The sequence below is a fragment of the Myotis lucifugus genome, unplaced genomic scaffold (genome assembly GCF_000147115.1).
Source record: "Myotis lucifugus unplaced genomic scaffold, Myoluc2.0 scaffold_749, whole genome shotgun sequence".
In the NCBI taxonomy this organism is placed as follows: domain Eukaryota; kingdom Metazoa; phylum Chordata; class Mammalia; order Chiroptera; family Vespertilionidae; genus Myotis; species Myotis lucifugus.
The window spans coordinates 11,505-19,413 of record NW_005871797.1 but is presented as its reverse complement, the minus strand read 5'-3'; the positions used below and the strand labels follow the sequence as shown (position 1 = coordinate 19,413).

Genomic DNA, 7,909 nt, shown 5'->3' with positions numbered 1-7,909 from the left:
CACACAGAGCCGCAGGGTGATCAGGGGGTTGGGGAGCTCCCCCCTATCAGGCACAGAGCAAGGCTGATCAGGGGGTTGGGGCTCCGCACCCTGTCACACACAGAGCAGGGTGGATAGGGAGGTTGTGGCCCTGCCCCCTGTCACACACAGAGCTGCAGGGCAATCAGGGGGTTTGGTCGCTGCCCCCTGTCACGCTGATCCCGGTGCCGGGAGGCCTCGCTGCTCCGCTGATCCCGGTGCTGAGAGGCATATTACCCTTTTACTATATAGGATAGAGGCCTGGTGCACGGGTAGGGGCCGGCTGGTTTTCCCTGAAGGGTGTCCTGGATCAGGGGCGGGTCCCCACTGGGGTGCCTGGCCAGCCTGGATGAGGGGATGATGGCTGTTTGCATCTGGTCACACCCCCTTCAGGGTGGGGGTCCCCACTGGGGTGCCTGGCCAGTCTGGGTGAGGGGCTGAGGGCTGTTTTCAGGCTGGTGGGTGACTGAAGCTCCCAACCTGTCCTTTTTTTCTTTCTTTTTTATTATTTTATTTTTTTACTTTTTATTTTTTTTTTTTTTACTTTTTTTTTTTTACTAGATTTTTCCTGCATGGTTTATCTCCTCAGTCATTCTCCACAGGACTCTGAGAAGCTGTAGGAATATGCAGGCGCAGACTCAAGGCCCGGCTTTCTCTCCAACGTTGTGGAAAGGGACTGTACATCATGGGGCAGAGCCCTATGCTCCCCTACGCCACCTGGACAGAGCCTGGGGAGAGTGACCTCCCAGGGTATCCACGTTGGGATCTTTCTTTTTTTTTATTCTGGGCCAGCTTTAGCTCTGAGGCTTGGCTCCAGCTCTGAGGCCTCGGCTGCTGAAAGCAGGTATCTGGTTTGTTTGGGTTCTATAATCGAAACACTGTTTCAACTCCAGGTCTGAGATCCTGGCTAGCTGAAAGCAGGTTTCTGGGGTTTTGTTTAGCTTCTATATTTGTAACAATGTTTCAAACTGCAAGCTCAGAGGCCGGCAGCAGCAGGTGGGGAACTATGGAGTCCTCCATCACTGAAGCAAGCAAGCCTCCTGTTAGCTTCAAGCAGCCTGGCTGCAGGCCGCCATCTTGGCTGGCAGTTAATTTGCATATCTCGCTGATTAGCCAATGGGAAGGGTAGCGGAGTGACACCAATTTGCATGTTTCTCTTTTATTAGTGTAGATTTTATGTCACTTTAAAATCCCTTGCAGGGGGATTCCACTCATATGTGGAATTTCATGAACAAAATAAACTAACAATAAAATAGAAACAGATTCGTAGAGAACAGACTGACGGATGTCAGAGGGAAGGGGAGTTGGAGGGCTTTGTGAAAAAGGTGAAGGGATTAAGCAAAAAACAAATCCTCCTAGACAAATATTTATGTATAGGGGAAATAAATGGTGATGGGAAAAAACTTGGTGTGATGAACATACAATATAATATATGGTTGATGTATTATAGAGTTTTATACTGGAAACTTATATAATTTTACTATCCAATGTTACGCCAATAAGTCCAATTTAAAAAATGTTTTTTGGAACAACATGAAGTCCATATTTATTAAGTCAATAATAAATACAGACCTTGGAATTAATTTTATCTATAACAGAGATGCTGAATAAACTAATCAGTTACCACTTTTGGTTTTACTTTTCATTCTATAAGATTAAAGCAGCATATTTTTTTTTAATTTCCATCTTTTAAAAAAATGGCTATTTCATTCTCTTATTGGTAGGAATTTAGATTAATGTGAACTTTCTTGAGAACAATTTAGAAATATAGATTAAAGGCCTTTTCAAAAAATTCTCATACTTTAATCAAATAATACTCTATCAAATAATTTATTCATAAAGTACAGCAGAACAAATATAGTCAATAATAATGTAATGACTATGTATGGTGCCAGGTGGGTACTGGAAATATCAGGAGGAATCCTTTGTAAAGTATATGATTCTCTAACCACTATGCTGTACAGCTGCAACTAATACAAAATAATATTGAATGCAAATTGTAATTGAAAAAAAGAAAATAATTAATTTAGAGTATATAATCAGAAATATAGGAACAGATTTATATAAAAGTCATTCCTGGAATCCTTAAATATAATACAGATTGAAAAACAACCAAAATTCAATTTTTTAAGTAAACAGATGAGATTTTCATATGGTGGGCTGCTACATAACCATTCAAATGATGATTGAAAAAATTACATTTACATTACTGGAAGTATGCACTGTTAAGAACTTGGTACATTATTTCCAAGAATTTTATACTTCACAATACTAATGAAGTGTTCTTCCCTATAAAATCCCCAAATATGTTAGCAATTATAAAACTTCTACATATCTGTAGAATAAGAATATTCAAATATTTCTTTACAACCAAATTGTTCAATACCTCAAATTGCAGAGTTTTCCTTCTAATTCCACTTTTTGATGCTCTAACTGTGATTTCATTGCTCTTGCTTCTGATAGCTTCTTGTGTAGTCCACTAACCCTATTTTCCATTGTTTTCACTTTTTCTGTAAGTAATTCACATTCATTTTTCCCAAGTTCTATTGATCTTTCATATGAAAGAACTGCATTCTGGATTTTATATAAGCTATCTGAATCTGCATCAAAGAGAAAACAAAGATACAAATGAAATATATGAGTGATTTTTTGTGTATAAAGAGGACTGTGCATTCTCACACACTTTCACACATTGAACAAACACATACTGAGTACCATAGTGTGGAAGACATTACACTAAGCACTGTAGATAAAACACTTGGCTCTAATTTGGCTTAAAGTTTTGTAGAAGAGCAAGACAAAAAGATAATTATGAATTCCAATGGATACTATAAGAAAACAGTTATGTGATCACATAACAGAACTCGATCAACACTAGGCCCAGGGAAGATTTCCATGAAGAAGAGATGGCTACAATGTCAAACACAGAATGAGCAGGAAGCAATTAGACAAAGGAAGGAGAGCATTCTAAACCGCCCTCATGTGCCAAACAATATTCTCTTGAAATTTGCTTCTAGCAAGAAAGAGTAACAGGTTCTGATTTCCTTCCTACCTGAAAACAAGCAAAAACAAAACAGATGAAAGCATTAAAAACGTATTTTTCAATACAACAGACTTCAGGCAATGAAGGACAATGATTCCTGACATAAACAAAGTTGGTCTAATGCAGCGGTTCTCAACCTGTGGGTCGCGACCCCTTTGGGGGTTGAACGACCCTTTCACAGGGTTCGCCTAAGACCATCGGAAAACACATACATAATTACATATTGTTTTTGTGATTAATCACTATGCTTTAACTATGTTCAATTTGTAACAATGAAGTTGGGGGTCACCACAACATGAGGAACTGTATTAAAGGGTCACGGCATTAGGAAGGTTGAGAACCACTGGTATGTCCCAGTTCACTGCCTTGAGAGAATTTCCAGGCCACAACATGGAGAAGGAACTGAGATAGAGTCCACCAGACTCCGTGAGTTAGTTGAGGATTCTGAGGGTCTGGTGAAACCAAGCCAGGTAGAGATCACAGGTTGGAAAACTGGAGAGGAGGGGGTGGAACAGAAAAAGAACCTGGAGATCTACAGAGGGTATTCAGCTGAGTAATTAGCAGTGACTGCATACAGGGGAGGAAAGCACTGGAGACCAGGGGGAAAACACATTTGAAAAGGGAAGGAAACAGTGCCTGGTGCTCATCTACCACCAGGAATACTGTCTCTTCCCATTAGCCAGACTGTAAAATCTCAGAACTTACAGGACAATAAACAAAGTAGGCAGAAAGTCTTGCCTCCTTAGTGGGGAAGAATTAGCCCTCTGTGAGCACTGCTCTGGATTAACCTAACAAATCATACGAGCAACACTAAAGAGGATCAAACTATAAGTAACTCAAGTATATCCCAAAATAAAGCTCAAAAAGATACTTAGAGGCATCAAAGTTACTTTTTTTTAAACCAAATAGCACTTATAGAGATGCATTATGTCAGACATGAAAAATACACTGGATGGGAATACATGCGTATTAGACATCACAAAATAAAGAAATTAGTAAATTGGACATCAGTGACTTGTGAGAAAACTTCAAATGGTTAATACATAAATTCCGGAAGAAACAGAAATAAGGGACAAGAAAAAAATATTTGAAGAAACAATGGCCACAAATTTTCTATAACTTACTGAAACTATAATCCCACAGATCTAGGAAGGATCTGCTGAGAGAGAAGAAATGGAAGTAAACTATTGTAAATTTGTTAAATTATATCTGATGTGATATAAAATTACTTGAAGGTGCACTGTGATAACTTAGTCATTTACCTTTAACCAACCCTGAAGCAAACACTAATATAGCAAAATGGTTATAGCTAATAAGCCAAAAATGCAACTATATCATAAAAAGTACTTGATTAATTCAAAACAAGATATTAAAAAAGAAGGGAACAAGTAGATGGGACAAAGAAATCTAACAGAATGATGACAGATTCGGAACAACTAATAATAATCACATCAAATGAAAATGGTATAAAAACCTCAAGTAAAGGACAATCTGTCCAACTTGATAGAAAAGCAACACATAACTATATGCTACCTGTTAGGAATGAACTTTCAAAGGAGGTCACAGTTTCATTACTTGTCAGGGCACATGCCCAGGTTGCAAGATCTAACCCAAGTAAGGGGCATGCAGGAGGCAGCCAATCAATGATTCTCATCATTGATGTTTCTCTCTCTCTCCTCTCTGAAATCAAAAACCTATTTTTAAAAAGTAAAGACAGACCTGGCTGGTTTGGCTTGGTGGGTAGAGCATCGGCCTGCAGACTGAGGGGTCCCAGGTTTGATTCCGGTCCAGGGTATATGCCTGGGTTGTGGGCTCGATCCCCAGTGTGGGGTGTGCGGGAGGCAGCTGGTCAATGATTCTCTCTCATCATTGATGTATCCATCTCTCCCTGTCCCTTCCTCTCTGAAATCATTTAAGTTTTTTTTTTAAAGTAAAGACAAATTTTTTTAAAGCATGGAAATAAGATATACAAACACTAACACCTGACAAAAGAAAGCTGAGCTACAGTGGCTGTATTAATACCAAATAAAGAAGATTTCAGAGTAAAAAATAGTGCCAGCAATTAGCAAGGTCACTGCATAATTTTAAATTAATAAGCAGCAAAGCAATCCTAAATGATCATGCAATCTAATAGCAGCTTCAAAATACATGAGGCAATAATTGATAGAACTTCAAAGAGAAATAGGCAAATTCACAATGAAGGTCTGAGATTTCAATCAGTAAGTAACAGAACAAGTAGCCAGAAAATCACCCAGCATATAGTAGACTTGAACACCACCATTCTCTCCAATACCCATGTAGTAAAGAGAAGTAATAGCTGAGTTTTAAACATGATGAGATCCAAATTTTTAAAATATATAATAATTATGGTTGCAATGTAGACCAAGATTCCAGAAAGTAAAATAGTAGGAAAAACAGTTCTGAGTTTATTCCAGTATTCTAGGAGGGAACTCTTCAATGCTTTGGGTGAAGGTATCAGAGAGAAGCAGGATCAAGAAACACGCTAGATGTTGCTATTCTGACTGAGAAAAATATGGTAGAAATCACCACAGTTCTTTGGCTGAGTAAATACAATCGCTCTCATTTTATTTTAATACTAGAGGCTTGGTGCATGAAATTTGTGCATGGAGGGGGGTCCGTCAGCCTGGACTGCACCCTCTCCAATCTGGGACCCCTTGGGGGATGTTCAACTGCCTCTCACAATCTGGGCCTGCTGGCTCCTAACTGCTTGTCTGCCTGCCTGCCTGATTGCCCCTAACCCCTCTGCCTGCCTGCCTGCCTGATTGCCCCTAACTACTCCCCTACCAGCCTGATCGCTCCTAACAGCCTCTGCCTTGCCCCACACCTGGGACCCAGGATTTCTTCCTCCAGCTGGTTGCAGGCACCTGGGACCTAGGCTTTCCTCCATCTGGCTGGCTGAAGGCACCCAGGACCTGGGTCGGTTTCGCCTGGGCTGGCCACAGCCACAGGAGACCATGGGTGGGCAGTTTCTCTGAAGCCGCAGCCATAGGCGCTCAGAACTGCGGCGCGGGCAGCTTGTTCTTCTCCCAGGCCGCAGGCGCAGGCATAGCCGCTGGCACCCAGAACCGTGGGGCAAGCAGCTTGTCCCTCTCCTGGGCTGCAGCCTGGCTGGTCCCCATTCCTCTCTCCCCAGTGTTGAGTGTCTGAGCCATTACAGCGTGATGGTGTGAGGGCATAGTGTCTGAGCCATTACAGCGTGATGGTGTGAGGGCATAACGACTATTTGCATATTAGCTCTTTATTATATAGGATGAAGAATATTTCCCAGATAAATAGCTCAAGAATACATTCTCTGTAGTGCAGAACTAGACAAAATGCCATATATTACCACAGTTTATAAAAAAAGGCTTTATATTTTTACTAGAGGCCTGATGCACGAAGATTCATGCAAGAATGGGCCTTCCTTCCCCTGGCTGCTGGCATGGCCTTTGCTCCGGCCAGAGCCACCTTTCCACCTTCCCATGCTGCCCAGAGGTCCGAAGCAGCTGGAGTGGTGCAGAAGACCTGCGTCCTGCCCCAGCCACTGGGCACCTGTGTATGCAAAGTAACCCGCCATCTTTGTTGGGTTAATTTGCATACACAATCCTGATTGGCTGGTGGGCGTTGTGAAGGTACAGTCAATTTGCATCTTTCTCTTTTATTAATGTAGATAATGGTGCTACCTTTACAATCCTTGCAAAGTTGTTTAGTTAGCAATGTGAAATTTTCATAATTGGAGTGAGGTGACAGGCAATGCTCTGAAATTGCTTCAGTTGACTGAGTTAAGCAATCAAGATCATCCATGGAGTTCATTATCTCTTTGACCTAAAAGTAAAGAATACTGTTTTTCAAAACGGTCCACAAATATTTATAATATACACTAAGTGTACAGAGGTGATCAATATCCACCTTAAAATAAAAGCAAATTCATAGCTATTCTTAAAAGAATTTATTTTTATCAAAACAGTACTTTTATGAATAACTACTGTTTTCCAAATTACTTTTTCAATTAAAATGTCTCTACAACAAAAGAAGATTCCTATTTTTTCACTATATCTTTTCTAATGTATTTTTTACTATGGATAATATTTTTGATAATATATTTTTTACAATACCTTGCACTCTTTGTGAGATATTTTCTTTGAAGATCTAAAAAAAAAATCAAACAATTCTTTTCAGGCAAACCTTAAATACAAAGAATATCAAAGCTATTATTTCTTAGATAAAATCTCTGCATTTATAATTAATTTTTTATAAGGAAAATTAAACAATAAGTAATATTATGGCACAAATAAGATATATTACTAATAATATTGAGTTTTAAATTTAGATCAAGCTGACAAAGAAAAAGTAAAAGTATGTCTATCATTTGCATTATTTGTTAGGAAAAATTAATGCACCAGGTTTTTGTTTGTTTGTTTGTTTTGTATTTTTCAATCCAAATAAACTTTACCAGCATTAAGAACTGTTTGGAAAATACGACTTAAGTCCTAAAATAAAGAAAATCCCTTTTAAATAACCATGATCATCATTTAGTGAGAAGAAAAGCACTGATGATGAGAATCAGAGAACAAACTTAAGAACTCAGCCAATAAAGTGAAAGGAAGCCATGTGGGGCTTCCCAGATATGGGAAAGATGCTGTTGTGTTTCTATGTGGTAAAAACAGGCTAAATAACTTGCCTAAGCCCATACCGCTGTCCAGAATCTAAACCCAGGAAATCATGCTTCAAAACATGTGTTTCACAATATGCCTTAAAGGTAATATTTATTTTAAATGTTTTTAAATATTATGGTAGCAAATAAATTTATATTAGTATTATTCCATTACTAGTAATAATAATAATTTC

General features: G+C 39.2%; 1 non-coding gene across 1 annotated transcript; it reads right to left on the bottom strand.

Annotated features, from left to right (window-relative positions):
- Nucleotides 1–577: 577 nt before the first annotated feature.
- LOC111823930 lies at nucleotides 578–781 on the bottom strand. The gene has a single exon (XR_002827038.1). It is a non-coding gene; the product is annotated as a small nucleolar RNA SNORA73 family (small nucleolar RNA).
- Between the last annotated feature and the right edge of the window lie 7,128 nt (nucleotides 782–7,909).